We start from the raw sequence: 16,954 nt of genomic DNA on the forward strand, positions 1-16,954 counted from the left end.
CCAATTATAATTTTGTTACATTTTATTAAGAAAAAAAGAGCATGGAAACTTCAAAAAGATTTTGCACTTTTTATCATTTTTCAAAAATCAAAAATCAAAAAAAAGAAAGAAAAGAAAATCCAAAAAGATTTTATATGTTTCATCATTTTTCGAAAAAAAAAGAAAAAAAATGTGTTTGCTATACGTCAGTTGTTTTTTCTTTATTCTCGCCCATATCCAATCTGCCCGAACTACACATACCTGATTCTCGTCTTTCAGGGCGTGATACGTAGGCAACCCACATAGGGTCCGATCTTCCTAGTAAATCTTAGGTTCTTGGCTTTGCGAGGTCTTAGCCAAATTTTGCACTTCTAGCCACCTTTTGGCCGAATAAGCCATTTTGCAAAAATAGCCTCAACCATGTCTTGCATGTGTCTAGTAGGGAATGTTATTGTCTCACATAGTGTTGGTTCAAGTTTTCTCATACAGGTGTGGATCTACTTATCTGAGTTTGAGCATGACAGATACCCCAGGGCTACCTCATTCAAAAGTTGCTTAAGGAGATTTTTATATTTGTTATTTTTATTTTTATTTTTATATTTTTTTTATGTCGTCTTTTACTTTTTAGTTTTGTACAATAATGTCAAGTATTTTGTTATTGTATTTTCTGCTTTATATTTGAAAAAATGTGCTGTAACTCAAAATCCAAAAAAGAGATGTTACATTTTATATTTCCATTATAAATTTTCTTTAGAATACTAATTCTCCAAATGAAAATATTTTTGAGGTTGTTTTTCCTTTAGGAAATTAATATCAAAATAAAAATTGCTTTATATTTCCTTTAGAATATTAAGACCAAAAATTCAAAAAAAAAAAAAGAATTTTCTTTAGTACTTCTTTAAAAGTATTCTTTTAAGATATTAAATTCGAAAAATTCAAAAAGATTCTCTGTTGAGGTTTTTCTTTGGGAAATTGATGAAAAATGACTTGAAAAAAAATTCTTTTATTTTTAGGACATTGTACATATAAGAAAAGAAAACAACAATACTTTTTCTTTGGATTATTTTCGGAGTTTCTTCCTTAGGTAATCAAAATTCAAATCCAAAAACAGTTTTTTTTATCTTTTTCATTTCTTGTTTCGAAGTCTTTTCTTCAGGATATCAAGTGAAAATTTAAAATATTTTTCTTTGGTCTAACCTTTAGATTTCCTTCTTAAAAAAGAAAAAAAAATCAAAAAATATTTTTTCTCTTGTAGGGATTTTCCTTAATAATTTTCCATAGAGTATTTATTTCAAAAAGAAAAAAATATGTGCTCATGAAGCTTGAGTTTAGAATAGGTTATAGATCATTTAGTCTAGAAAATTCAAAAAAAAAGGGATTTGCTTCTTTTATTTCTCTTTTCTCATTGGATTAGTCACTAAGGTAAAAAGAAAAAAGAAGAAGATGAGAATGAAAAAGAAAACGTTAGTTTATGTGGTTTACTCTCGATCTTCCAGAACTACGCAAAGATCTGATTCATGCGGCATCATAATACGTAGGCAACCTTCATAGGGTTCGATTGAATCATTTTTTTTATTTATTAAAAGAAAATAAAAAAAAAGAGAAAGAAGAAAAGAAAAAAAGAGGTGAAATTGTGGGATGTGAGATATGAGAGAAAGAAAGAATGATGATTAAAAAAAAAAGAGAAATGAAGAAAAATGGGCAAGCCAACAAGTGCTAGAAAAGCAAAGAAAAGAGATGTTGAAATGAACAAATTGGGATGATGCCAACTGACCTTATGACCCTCGAAGTCATTCTAGAACCATTAATTGTTGCTAGGTGCATTGCACGCAATGTGATATTTTTGGTGTTGAATGCCCTAACGCTAACAGTATGACCCCATTTTGTTCCTTTTTATATCTTCATAGGAGAAAGGTGGTTGGTTTGTGGTTCTCAAAGTAGTAACTCCTCTCCACAACATAAAGTCAAAAGGCAATGGCAGACAACAACAAAACTGAGTTGGTTGATACAGGTGCCCAAAAGCAATTGGTCGAACAGGACAATGGGTTGGCTGAAGAGGTAAAGATGCTAAGACAACACATGGCGGACATGTATCAGGCTTGGATGACTGGGAAGGCACCACCCCCGCCACCACCTAGCTTCCTAGATTTTGCCCTTACCCAATCTCCGGACACAATGCCAAATGATCCTCCATACTCTCTAGATCCACCCGCTTATCATGGCTTTCCCAACCACCCCAGTATCTCAATCACTCTTCCTCCAATTACCTCTCCCCAAAATGGCCCTCATGTCTTATCCGCTATTCCCAATAATGAATACCCACTCCAAGCTCATGATGCCCAATATTACCCCTCAGAGGTTGCCCACAAGGTTCCCAACTCATACAAGCAGGTCCCGCGGGATGAGCCTCGTGTTGAAAATGAAAAGTTCACAAGAAGAAAAGGGTGGGATGGGATACCCAGGAGGCTTAAAGGCATAGAACATTCCTTAAAGAACAAGCGAGAAGTGGGAGACCAGGGTAGCATGTCTTACAAAGAATTGTCTATGTCCCTTGACGTTCGTCTGCCTGCTGGGTTTAAAGTGCCAAAGTTTAACTTGTATGATGGGTGTGGAGATCTGGTAGCCCATTTGAGGGATTATTCCAGTAGAAATGAGAAGTGTTGGCGAGAAAGATGATTTGTTGATAGCGTATTTCAGTGAGAGCCTGACTGAGGCAACTTTGGAATGGCATAATCGTCAAAATGTTGGTAAGTGTCCTACATTGGGTGACATGGATTAAGATTTTGTTCGATGCTTTCAATGCATATCAGGTGTTACCACAGACCGCTCCTCCCTATCTAAAATGGAAAAGAAGCTGGAGGAAAGCTTTAGGGAGTCTGGACTCAGATGGAGGGAGCAGGTTGCTCGAGTCAATACCCCGATTGGGGAAGAATAAATGGTTGAGATCTTCCTAAAAGCCCAGGGGACCACCTACTTCAGTCATTTGATCCCGGCCTTGGGAAAGCCTTTTAATGATGTGTTAATAATGGGGGAGATGGTAGAAGAGGGAATCAAATCAGGCAAAATCATGAGTTGTTCGAAAGACATTCAGAACATCCCAGTAAGCTTGGGTGGAAGAAAAAGAAATAGAAAAGATGATCTGATGGGCTTTCTCGATCAACACTTCCAGCCTCGACATCGTCCCCATGGATATCCTTATGCACCAGATGATCCTCCCCAATTCCACTTCTCTCCACGGAACTCCCAAAATCATACATCACTCTCCTAGTACCCAACTCTACAAAATGCTTATCCACCCCCATGAGCTTACCGAAACCCCCTGGATCAGGTTTCCGACCTAATCAAGCATTTAAGAATGAGAGGTTGCTGAGAAAAGAAAATGTTTTCACCCTTATTGGAGAATCATATGCCAGTTGGTTCCAAAAGTTGAAGCAATTGGACATGTTGAAGCCGATTCATATAAAAATGTCAAACCCTCTGTCAAAGAAGTTTGATTTTTCTCAAAGGTGCGCATATTACTCAGATGCCCCAGGGCATGAAATAGAGAAGTGTTGGAATCTGACGAATGCGATTCAGAAGATTATTGATGCAGGCGACATTGTCGTGCAAACTCCAGATGTAGCGGACACTAGCCAAAGTCCATCGCCTGTTCGTAATGAGACGCATATGGTGAGTATGATTTGTTTTGAAAAGGAATATGAGAATTCTTCTGAGATCCTTGAAGGTCCACGCGCTGCAATGTTTTCAGTGCTATCAGAGGTTGATCTTAAGAATGAGCCAGCAAAGGGAACCCAAAAGCAATTTGTTAAGAACAATGTGATGGAAGTTTGTGAAGGTCCTAGTAATGTTTATGCGGAATTCAGTGGCTAAGATGCCGAGATTGGCAATTGGAAAGACGATCCTTTCTTGGTTAGCCAGGGAGGAGTTTTGGTGGTTTATTTTGTTGTCGTTTCTGTTGTCCGGGTTATTTCAGGGTTGTAATCCAGACATTGTCTTATGGCTCAAACCCTTCTATCCTTTTATCTTGCCTAGCTTGTTTAGTCATAGTAGCCCGTCTAGCGTTGTCTAGGTTTGTTCTAGGTTTGTGTCCCCAGTTTAGTTTGTTTGTTTTGTTGTTCAAATCCTTTCACCATCTGTCTAATGCAATTTCCTGTTTTCTGTTATTTTTAGTCATTTTTGTTTAATTCTCTTTTCCTTTTATAGTCCTTTTCCTGTTGACTCTAGTGACGTGACGTGCACGTATAATTCTCAGCATGGTCTTAAAAAGTTAGTTTAGTCATGAAGTAATGAAACAATTTTGAAGATGATATGGACATTTGAGGGAAAAAAGTAAAGGCATTTTGAGATCACTTCAAGCCTGAATTGTGAAACTGGGGAAGATAGAACAAAAAGAAATACTATTGAAACGCATCCTACCGCATCAGGTTGAAGCTAAAGGCAAGTTTGCCCCAAATTGGCAGGGGCCGTTCATCATAATGAGAGTGTTGTCCAATGGTGCTTCGTATTTAACAAATATAGAAGGCAAATGTGTAGATATGGCTATCAATTCTGATGAAGTCAAAAGATATTACGTACGATTTCTTTGGTTTGTTTAATTGTATTGTTTGTGTTTGGCATGCTTTGAAGATTGGAATGACGAAGACATTTTATTCTGCTATCTAAACACTTTATCCTTTGTCACCCCTTTGAGCCTTATTTATTTTCTTTCATATCCCTCTTTTGGAATCAGAAGCAGAGTTTAGAAATGTGATACAGAAAAAGGGAGAGAAAAGAGAAAAAAAAGAGAAAAAAGAGAAGGAAAAATGGAAAAAGAGTAAAGAAAAAGAAAAGAAATGAAAAAAGGAAAAAGAAAAGGAAAAAGGAAAAGAAAACAAAACAAAAAGAAAAAACAAAAACAAAAGTTTCCATGAACTACATTTGACCTGATTCCTTTTAAGGATACATAGGCAGCCTCACGGTTCGGTCTCATCAAAATAAAAATCCAAAAGTCCACAAGCAAGAAACTGGGGCAGAAGTTGTGGTTGTTGTAAGAAATCTGATTCCAAAAGTTGTAATTCTGAATTCACTTGAATTGTTTTGAGCCTTTGATACCCTTTCTTTCTAACCCTATCCAAAATCCCACATTACGGTCCAAAGAAAGAACTTACGATCAGTCTTCGAGAAATGCCAGGTCAAGCAATGAGAGGTAATGCATATCAGGGGCAACACTTTGGTCCAAGCAGAAAAATGTTAAAAATGAGAGAATCTTATTGGTGAAAACCTTCACGGGCACCGTAAGGCGATGAGAGCTGAGAGAAATAATAAAAATGAGAGAGTCTTATCGGTGAAAACCTTCACAGGCACTATAAGGCAACAGTAAGTTGAGAGAAAGAACAAAATGAGAGAGGCTTGATGGTGAAAACCCTTCGGGCACTACACGTCGAGTAAGGATCATGAATCAGATTGAAAAATCGGAGCATTGAAGCCCAGTTTTACGGCGAAGAGGTACAATAAGAGTTGAACATCGAACTTGCTTGGTAGAGTAGGCCATTTAATCCAAAGGTGCATGTCACGGTCATTAGAGTTGGTATCTACATCTGATAAGTGTTTAGTTTTCTTGTTAGGAATCATCTCTTTCCATTGTCCTTACTTTGTTCCTTTTGTTTTGTTTACTTCCCCTTCTTGAGTCTATTTGGTTAGAACAAGTGAGAAATGACATCAAAATTTGATACCAACTTTCCAATTGTACAAAACAGAATTTGACTAGCACATTAAAGTGGCATAAGTCAGGAAAGAACAACACGCGCACTGAGTTGTTAACAATCAACATGCTTTGGGATTCATGTGAAATACAAAGGTTTGGCATATATCAATTCATGAACAGTGCAATAGATAGAAAATGTTGGGTGAACGGATCAAAGGTATTTTCTGTGATAAGAGTGACAGAGAAATTGGTTAGTCAATAAGCAAGCAATGTCTTTCAAGGTGAAATCAAAGTTATCATGGCAAGTGAAGGAGCAATCGTCGCAAAGTCAAGGCCACAACCCAACCACCATGTTTAAACTCACAAGTTTTCTTTGTCTGAAACAGGGACGGAAGCTATATTCATATCAAAGCTTGGAAGGTTAAAATTTTTAGGTGTAATGCCTCAATTCCGCTTACGCAAAGGCTATTGAGAAGATCACACATCACTACTAGGAAAATCACTTCCTAGTCTTGGTATTTCAAGTTATATTTCGTTGTAGGAGACGCACTTCCTAAATTGAGATTTTACCACTAGGAGACGCACTTCCTATTTGGTTCATTTAAGTTCATTCCTAGGAGACACACTTCCTAGTTTAAGTCATTGATGTTTCACCCTTAAGACACGCACTTCAGGTTATATTTTTGTTTTAGGAGACGCACTTCCTAAATTGAGATTTCACCCCTAGGAGACGCACTTCCTAGTTTGGGTAGTTCATGTTATATTTTTGTTTTAGGAGACACACTTCCTAAATTGAGATTTCACCCCTAGGAGACACACTTCCTAGTTTGGGTAGTTCGGGTTATATTTTTGTTTTAGGAGACGTACTTCCTAAATTGAGATTTCACCCCTAGGAGACGCACTTCCTAGTCTGGGTAGTTCAGGTTATATTTTTGTTTTAGGAGACGCACTTCCTAAATTGAGATTTTCTCCTAGGAGACTCACTTCCTAGTCTGGGTAGTTTAGGTTGTACTGTTGTTTTAGGAGACACACTTCCTAAATTGAGATTTTCTCCTAGGAGACACACTTCCTAGTCTGGTTCATTTAAGTTCATTCGTAGGAGACGCACTTCCTAGTTTGAATCATTGAAGTTTCACCCATATGAGACGCACTTCCTAAATTGAGAGTTCATTCGTAGGAGACACACTTCCTAGTTTGAGTCATTGAAGTTTTACCCCTAGGAGACGCACTTCTTGGTTTTTGTTCATACAAGTTTTACCCGTAGGAGACGCACTTCCTAGTTTGGTTCATTCAGGTTTTATTTTTAGCAGACGTATTTGCTAGTCAAAGTTTTGGGTTTTACTCATAGGAGACGCACATCCTGGTCTAGTCATCAGTTTACTCTCATCATTGCATCAATAGTATAAGCAGTTTACAATATTTCTAACAACTCACAAATCTTTCTAGTGCAAACTGGGGCAGAAAAGTTTTCTTTTTTTTTGCCTGTTTTGTTGAAGTCAGGAGTCCGCCTGGAGAGCAGAGAATACATTTCAAGCTAGCAGTTAGGAGCCCGCCTGGAGAGCAGGGAATACATTTCAAGTCAGCAGTCAGGAGCCCGCTTGGAGAGCAGGGAATACATTTCAAGTCAGCAATCAGGAGCCCGCCTGGAGGATAAGGGAGTACAGTTCAAGTTTCAACTTTCAAGTTCTTACTGATATTTGGTAACATGATTTAGTTTACACTCACATATGTGCCCAACCGCCAAACTGGGGCAGAAAATTTTCTTTGTTTTGTCTATTTTTGTTGAAGTCAGGAGCCCACCTAGAGAGCAAGAGAATACAATTCAAGTTTCAACTTTCAAGTTCAGCAGTCAGGCGCCCACCTAGAGAGCAAGAGAATACAATTCAATTTCAGCAGTCAGGCGCCCACCTGGAAAGCACAGGGAATACAGTTCAAGTTCAGCAGTCAGGCGCCCACCTGGAGAGGACGGGAATACAATTCAAGTTCAGCAGTCAGACGCCCACCTGGAGAGCACAAGAATACAGTTCAAAGTTCAGCAATCAGGCGTCCACCTGGAGAAAAGGGAAAGCATCTTAGATTACAATTCAAATCGGCAACAAAAGGACTTCACCGGGAGAATACAAGTCAACAAGACAACAGGAATTATAAGATCAAGTTTGAAGATATAGATATGATTTTTGTAATGCATAGACCATAGTTTAGTCTAGCTTGTTATTTTTTTTCATGGTGTAATAAGGAGTTTAGTGAGCAGTAGCAGCAGCAACAACAGTAGCAACAGTGAAATCACAGCTTTATGGTAGTCCCAGCTACCGAAACTTCCCGAACTACACTGACCTGATTCCTTTATAGCCAAAGATATGTAGGTAACCTCGGAAGCAGGGTATGGTCAAATCTTTCAAAAAATATTTCCCACGGAGTATTCAAACGGGCAAAAATCGCTCGTATCCGCTCAGTTTATCTGCACGAAAACTCTTCGTGGTTCCGAGCAAAGAGGTGCAGCTGTGAGCATATGATTTTTGCCCTACATGAAAATTACTCTTAAAAATAGACCAAAAATAATTTTTATTGATTTTAGGAATTTTCTTTTGTTTATTTGCATTTCATGCATTTTTAATATTTTTAAATTATAGAAAAAAATCCTAAAAATTGTCATTTTTACATATTTAACTTTTAGTATTTTAAATTAGCATTTTTTCTTTAGTTTTAAGTTAATTAGTTGTTTTAATATTAAAATAAATAAAAAATTTTAATTTCTACAAAAATAGATTAATTAATTAAAAGAAAGAAAAAAGTAGAAAAGGAAATTAGGAAGAATGTATTTTTGGTCTTGTTTCTTCTAAAATTGGGCCAATTCCTAAAGGCCCAAATCAATTCTAAACCCCAACCCAATTCCAATACCAATGCCCATTTGACCCATTATCCCTTTTTCATTTTTTATACCCTAATCCCTCACATAAAAGGAGACCTAACACACAAAAGAAGGAGGAGATGATAGACCCTTCCCCTAGACAGAAAAACAACACTCATTCTCTCATCTTCCGAAAATCACCAGATCTTTAGACCCCCTTAGACCCAGCACCGTTCCCCAACCTCACCATCTCAGAAATTGCTTCTTCTTCTTCAAGAATGAAAGAGTACCAAGAGCAGTTATCATCTCACACACACTTATATAACTTTTGAGAGAGTTAAAATCATATTTGGATACCAAAATTGTAAACGAGCTCCAAAAAAACGAAAAAGAATTGAAGAACCATGGATTTTTTGAAAAATCTCATTCTCTGCCGATTTGTTGGATGAATCTGGTTGGTTTTTAAAGTCGAATCGAGTGCTTAAGGGGCTGTTGTTGTTGATTGTCGTTGGTATTGTAGCTGATCTCCATCCCTTGCTTGTCCTACCTTTATTCGGTTTAATTGAGTTTTTGCTTGCAAATTGAGGTATATAGCTGTAAAACTATATTGCGTTTTGATGAAACAATTGAAATCTGCTCATATCATTTCCTATTTCTACTGTTTCTTCCACATGATTTTTATGATATGGATAACAAGTTCCTCATTTAGCCTTCTATATGCTTAATTTGTCAGTGTTGAATTGGCTTTTGAATCCACATCGGTTAGTATTGTGTTGTGTGTTTTATTTGATTAAAATTGTTTGATGGGCAATATGCAGGTCAATGGCCTTAGATTAATGATTATTCTGAATAATTTTAAATTTTAGAGAACACTTATGAGATTGAGCAAATGGCTTGTTCTGACTGTTAAAATATGGGAAGGATCGACTGAATATTGAGTATACCTCCATAAAGTACATAATTTTCTAGTGACAAGAATTCATTTCGGAGATCAAGATTTATAACTAGTGTTTTGCTTCAGCCGAATTGCGAAAATATGTATTATTCTAGAAAGATTCATTGTCACAAAACATGTAATTGGCTACATCTAGAAGTAGTAGCTAGAGTAGCTTGAAACTTTAGTTTCGAATTTAAATTTTATCTTTCTGGAGATGATAGGTTGCAGGTTGGTTGAACTTCACTCGTGCATGTGTGCATTTTATTGTTGTAGAACACCTCTGCCAGTTACAAACTTTGTATGCTAATATGTACATGTGCATGTTAAAGGGATTAAAATTAAGGACCATATCTTGTGCTGGTTGAAAAGAATTATGTGTGTGTACTGTCTAAGAATACCAAGGCTCCTTCGGAAACTAAGGGAGTTAAGCCTAATATGGCAACATATACTGCCTTCATATATTGTACGAAAGGTATGATGAAGGAAGCTTTAAAGGTTGCCATGGAATATAAGGATCCAACACCAGTTCAAGGTACTTTTTTGATTGCTACTTTGCTACATAAAACGCATACGGGTCCAAATTTTCCAAGCAATAGATTTCTTAGTATTAGAGCCTCCCCAATTAATTCTATTTATAGGAAAATAAATGATCAAGATCCCGTAGTTTGCTTTAGCTGAGTACAATCTTTTGGAATAAATCAAGGTTTGCCATTTAGTTGAATTTTCTATGGCCCTCGTAACTTGAAAGTGCGTAGTTTCTTTAGGCGCGTTGTTTTAGTAACTTACCTTCCTATACTCGGGTGCATATTTATATGACGCAAATCCAATTCTCAACAATATTAGATGAAATAAGTCGAGAGCCACAGGTGCATTTATGTGACGGGGTTCAAGACGTATTTTAAATAACGTTGCAATTTTTCTCAAAAATAATTAAATAAAGTGGTTAAAATTAAAATTGAAACATAGGCTAAAATATGTTTAAAATCAGATAATTAAGCTGAATATAATAGTTGAGCGACCGTGCTAGAACCACGGAAGCCGGGAATGCCTAACACCTTCTCTCGGGTTAACAGAATTCCTTACCCGGATTTCTGGTTCGCGGACCGTTAAACAGAGTCAATCTTTCCTCGATTCGGGATTTGAAACCGGTGACTTGGTACACCACAAATCTCCCAAGTGGCGACTCTGAATCTTTAAATAAATAAATCTCGTTTCGATTGTCCTTTAATTGGAAAAACTCCCTTTATTTATACCCTTTCGGGGGCGTAGGTAAAAAGGAGGTGTGACACATGACTAGTGACACCTCGATATCGGGCTGTGTTGGGTTGTCCTCAAATTGTTCTATATTGTCACTGCTTACTTTTGGATTTATATCATATTTAAGACTAAATGCTTATTGTGTAATTGCTTAAAACTGAATTTGAAATATATCGGCTGGCCTTGTCTTCACGAGAGGCGCCATCACGACTGGATCCGGTTTTGGGGTCGTGAAAATTGGTTTAGGTCGTAACAAATGTGGTATCTGAGCAGTTCTGTCCTAGGGAGTCTACAAGTTGTGTCTAGTAGAGTCTTCTTTATGGGTGTGCAGTGCACTACACTTATAAGCAGGAGGCTACACGAAATTTAGGATTGTCACTCTTTCTTCTTACTCTAGATCGTGTGGTAGAGCTCAGTTGTAAGAACTCAATTTCCTAAACTCTATATTATTCATAATACAAAGATGACTACATCCAGAAGGACAGTTGATAAGGGATTGAATGCGGCTGTGGAAGAGTTGAGTCATAGGAACTCAATTTTTGCATCATGCTTATGATGGATAACTATGAGGTATTCAATAGATCATGTGTGTAATAAGACGTATAAGCCTCTTGATAAGGAACCTTAAGGCAAGAGTATTTATCCTCCTTTATGGTGAAGGACAATGCTTTCAAGAAGTAAAAGAAGCAAGATGAAGAAGGATACGAGGCAGCCAGTTAATGAAGATTATCAATATTTTAGTTCTGGCAAAAAAATATAAGCATTGAGAGTTACCCTCAACAGTAACAGAGGTATGTACAATTGGCCGTACCCATCTTAGTTATGCCCTATGAGGGATAATAGGTGTAGTTTAAGAAAAGGATAGAACATCAGTATCCCTCTAGGGTTAAAGTAAGCCAAAATGGTGAATGGATTGTTTGCGTTAGTTGACATTTCTGAAGGATATTGCAAGTGTGCTAGTAGATCTCCTTGTGAGACACCCAGATGGTACACTTTAAAATAGTGCAGCTAGATATGAGTATTACAAAGACATGCACTATAAGCCTTGAAGAGATAAATATTACCTTAGTGTGGCTCGTGTCCCTAGTAAAGCAAGAACGTTAAGCAACTTGAAGAGCCACTGGATGGAGCAAAGGGAAGCTAAAAGCAAAAGAATGTCTTGTTCAAGTTTTTAGAATAAAGTGATAGGCAAAAACGTTAGCGGGAAATAAGAAAAAAGTTAATAAAGCATTATGAGTAAGATGTGATACATGGATGACAACGGTATATCAAAAGATGACAATATTACAATATCTATAGTCTAGTGAAGGAAGAGACGAGAGGTGCCTTGGGACAATAAAAGATTATAGGTCATACAGTCTGTGATGACCCAAAAGGTCATCTATTTTAGAAATAAATTCGGTGTTTCGAGGCCTTGAAAACCTCTTCCTATCTCACCTCGATTTGCATGCGCAGTCCGGGCGTGTATCCGGAAAGCCGTTATGTGAAAATCTGTAAAAAATGATGAATTTTGCATTTAAAATGAATTTAAGCTGATTTCGGTTAGCATTTTGGGTAAACGGATCTGGACCCATGATTTGACGGTCCCGGAGGGTTCGTAGGAAAATATAGGACTTGGGCGTATGCCCGAAATCGAATTCCGAAGTCCTAAGCCCGAGAAATTAATTTTTAAAGAAAATAGTTTTCTGGAATATATATATAAGTTTTTGGAAATGAAATGTGTTTGAAATTTGATATTATCAAGCCCGTATTTTGGTTCTGGAGCTCGGTACAGGTCTTATATGTGATTTAAGTCGAGCCTGTAAAATTTGGTAAGAAACGGAGGTCATATGACGTGATTCGGAACTTTAGTTGTAGAATTTGAAACTTTGAAAGTTCTTGAGATTTTCTTTGATTTTGATGCTAAATTCATAGTTGTTGATGTTATTTTGGTGATCTGATTGCACGAGCAAGTCTGTATGATGTTTTTAGTTTAGTGTGCATGTTTGGTTTGGAGCCCCGAGGGCTCGGTGAGTTTTGGATAGTCCACGGAGTGAAATTTGAACTTATGAATTGCTGGTATGTTGCAGGTCTGCAGGCTTCGCACTCGCAAATGCGAGAGAAGGCTTGGGCAGGCCTGATCGCAAATGCGATCATTTCTTCGCAAATGCGAAGAGGCCCAGAAATCCCCATTGTCGCAAATATGACTCTTACATTGCAAATGCGAGTTCACAATTGCGAACAATGATCACAAATGCGAGATTAGCAGGTTCTGAAGGGTTTGCAATTGCGAACCCTGGTCACAATTGCGACATCTGCAACTTGCAAATTCATGACTTAGCCGAAAATCTTTCATTTTTCAAACCCTTTCAAAACATAAACTCTTTTGGGTGATTTTCCAAAGAAATTTTCTTCTCCAAATCGATTTTAAGTCATTTCTAACTCGTTTTCTTCAATCTTTAACATCTTTTCACATGATTTCAACTCAAAATCAAGGGTTTTCATGGGGGAAATTAAATGTTTTGGGTAAAACCTAGGTTTTTCAAATTTTGGGGATTTGGACCTCGATTTAAGGTTTGATTTCAAAATAAATTATATATTTGGGTTTGTGGGAATGGGTAATCGGGTTTTTGTTCGAACCTCGGGTTTTGACCATGTGGGCACGGAGTTGCTTTTTGACTTTTTTTGGGAAAACATTGAAAAACTTATTTTCATGCATTAGAATTGATTCATTTAGCATTTACTGATATAATTATGTAACTTGTGGCTAGATACAAGCGAATTGGTGGTGGAATCAAGAGGTAAAGCAATAATTGAGACGTGAATTGTGTTCGTGGCATCGAGATAAGTGTTTGGTCTAACCTTAGCTTGAGGGATTAGAAGTTTTGTCCGATTTGTTGTGTGTTATTTGTTGAGTACGACGTATAGGCATGGTGACGAGTATCTATACGTTGGTGTCAAGCATGCCCGTGAGTCTTATACTATGATTAATGTGACTCAGTTTGTATTGTTCATGTTTTATGTGATGATTTCTATTGTGGAGCAAAGCTTGTGGAAGTAATATTGGTATTTGAATGTTGAAGAGCGTTGGCTCAAGTTGTAAAATAAATTGTGGAAGTATAATTGGCAAAGTGAACCTTATAGAGCATTGGCTCAAGTTGTGAAGTAAATGTGAAAAAGAGAAGAAGATTATTATATTATCTCCCTTGCCGGGATGTTGCTTCTTTTAATGTTATCTCCCTTGCCGGGATGTTGATGCTTTCGATATTGTTCCCTTGCCGGGATTTGATTGTTGTACTATTGTTCCCTTGCCAGGATTTTATTGTGATTTTATTTATTTCCTTGCCCTTATTGCTTGTGATTGTTATTTGGGTGAGGAAGGGTGTTAAAGCACGAAGGGTGATGCCGTGCATTGTTTTGGTGAGAGAGTGTTAAAGCACGAAGGGTGATGCCGTATATGATTTTGTGAGGAAGAGTGTAAAAGCATGAAGGGTGATGTCGTACTGCACGATGTACAATTCCGTGCTGATTATATTGATTTTTATGGTGAGGACGAGAGTAAATTAAAAGCACGAAGGGTGATGCCGTGCATATTATATTGATTCTTATGGTGAGGACGAGAGTAAAAGCACGAAGGGTGATGCTGTGCACTCGTTTGATTTCTGATTCTTGTTGATAATTTAGTTATGGTGTTCCTTATATTTACCCGTTGTCCTTCTGTTATCATTGATGTTTCCCCGCAGCATGTCTCCCCCTCCTATTTTTAACTGTACATTCCTGCCTTTACTTTCCGTTGTATATGATTTAACTGCTCAGGTTTATTTGGTAGTCTGGTCCTAGCCTCGTCACTACTTCGCCGAGGTTAGGCTAGGCACTTACCAGCACGTGGGGTCGATTGTGCTGATACTACACTTTGCACTATGTGCAGATCCCGGTGCAATAACTTTTGGACCTTAGCTTTAGGGTTGCTACCTTCAGTCCATCAGGAGATCCGAGGTAGTCCTACCGGCGTCCGCAGGCCTTGGCGTCTCCTTCTATCATTTATTTCTTTTTATTTCATATATTTCAGAGACAATGTTGTAATAATTCTTTCAGACTTTTATTTGTAGTACTCCTAGACAGTCTATGAAATTGTGACACCAGTCTTGGGTAGTTTATGTATGAATTGGTATTGACATCTTTAATATTATGTTATGTTTCAGTCTTCCGCTTTTAAATTTCCGCTGTTTATATAATGTTGACTCTTAATTGTTAAAGGAATAAAAATGGGAAAAATTAAATAATTCAAAAGGTTGGCTTGCCTAGCTTTCACTAGTAGGCGCCATCACGACTCCAAAGTGTGGGAAATCTGGGTCGTGACAAGTTGGTATCAGAGCTCTAGGTTACTTAGGTCTCACAATTCACGGACAAGCTTAGTAGATTTTGAGGGATCGGTACGGAGACGTCTATATTTATCCCCCAGAGGCTACAGAGTTAGGAAAAAACTTCACATCTATTCTTTCCTGTCGTGCGTTTTGTCTTCTCAATGCTAATTGAATTTCTACTCTGTTCTTTCGTAGATGACGAGAACACGTGCTTCCTCATCCACTGATTAGCAGCCCGAGCCCCCAGTATCAGCTCCCACAAGGGGCAGAGGCCGAGGTAGGGGCAGAGCTCAGCCTAGATCAGCAGCACCAGCGGCGGAGCTTCAGGTTGAGTTCGATGATGAGGTTATGGCCTAGGTAATTCTGGTGGGCCCAGCTCAGGTCCCAGAGGGGTTCATTGTTACCCCAGTACTTCAGGACGCTCTGGTCTGTCTAGTGGGCCTTATGGAGAGTGTCACCCGGGAAGCCTTACTTCCTGTAGCACCAGCTGTCTCTCAGGCTGGAGGAGGAGCCCAGACTCCTGCTACTCGCACTCCGCAGTAGATGGCTCCCTAGTTTCAGACTCCAGCAGCTCAGCTAGTTGAAGAAGTTCAGCCGGATGTGGTAGCTCAGACCAGTGATGGAGTAGTTATGTCTGCTGATGCCTTGTGGAGATTGGACAGGTTCACCAAGTTCTTCACTACCACTTTCAGCGGTGCATCTTCTGAGGATTCATAGGATTATTTAGATAGTTGTCATGAGGTTCTCAGGAACATGGGGATAGTGGAGACCAATGGGGTCGACTTTGCTACTTTTCGCTTATCTGGATCCGCCAAGACTTGGTGGAGGGATAATTGTTTGGATAGACTAGTTGGGTCACCGGCTTTGACTTGGGATCAGTTTTCTCAGCTATTTCTGGAGAAGTTTCTTCTTGTCACGTAGAGGGAGATCTATCAGAGGCAGTTTGAGCGTCTCCGGCAGGGTTCTATGACTGTTACTCAGTACGAGACCAGGTTTATTGATTTGGCCCGTCATGCTCTTCTTATACTTCCCACTGAGAGAAAGAGAGTGAGGAGGTTCATTGAGGGACTCATTCAGCTTATTCAACTTTAGATGTCTAAGAAGACAGGGAGTGAGATTTCTTTTAAGGAGGCAGCCAATGTGGCCAGAAGAGTTGAGATGGTTCTATCGCAGAGAGGTGGTCAGGGGTCTGACAGGAGGCCTCGTCATTCAGGCATATTTAGTGGCGCCTCGTCTGGAGGTAGGGATTCGTATGGTACAGGCCATCCTCCTAGGCCTTTTCAGTTAGCACTTCAGGTTTCTCATGGTGCTTCAGGTGGCTATGGTTCTCATATGCAGTATTCTGATCAGCAGTCCTACAGTGCATCGTCAACTCCTATCAGTGCACCGCCGCTACAGAGTTTTTGGGGTAGTCATTCAGGTCGTCAAGGTCAGCAGTCTCAGTAGCCAAGAGCTTGTTATACTTGTGGCGATATGGGGCACATTGCTAGATTTTGCCCTCGAGCATCGAGCAACTCTCAGCATCAGGGTTCCCGTGCCATAGTTTAGGCACCGAGTGTTCCACAGCTTGCTCAGCTAGATAGAGGCGGAGGTATATGTGCTAGAGGTAGAGGTAGAGGTATTAGAGGTGGAGGCCAGCCAGTAGCAGGCCATCCCAGAGATGTAGTTCAGGGTGGTGGGGCTCAGCCCCGATGTTATGCTCTTCCATCCAGGCCTGAGGCTGAGGCTTCTGATGCAGTTATCACAGGTACTGTTTTGGTTTGTAGTAGAGATGTTTCATTTCTATTTGATCCAGGGTCTATTACTCCTATGTGTCATCTTATTTTGCAATGTATCTGATCATGCCTTGTGATTCTTTGAGTGCTCCAGTATATGTGTCTACACCGGTGGGCGATTCTATTGTGCTA

The sequence above is a fragment of the Nicotiana tabacum genome, chromosome 8 (assembly GCF_000715075.1).
Source record: "Nicotiana tabacum cultivar K326 chromosome 8, ASM71507v2, whole genome shotgun sequence".
In the NCBI taxonomy this organism is placed as follows: Eukaryota; Viridiplantae; Streptophyta; class Magnoliopsida; order Solanales; family Solanaceae; genus Nicotiana; species Nicotiana tabacum.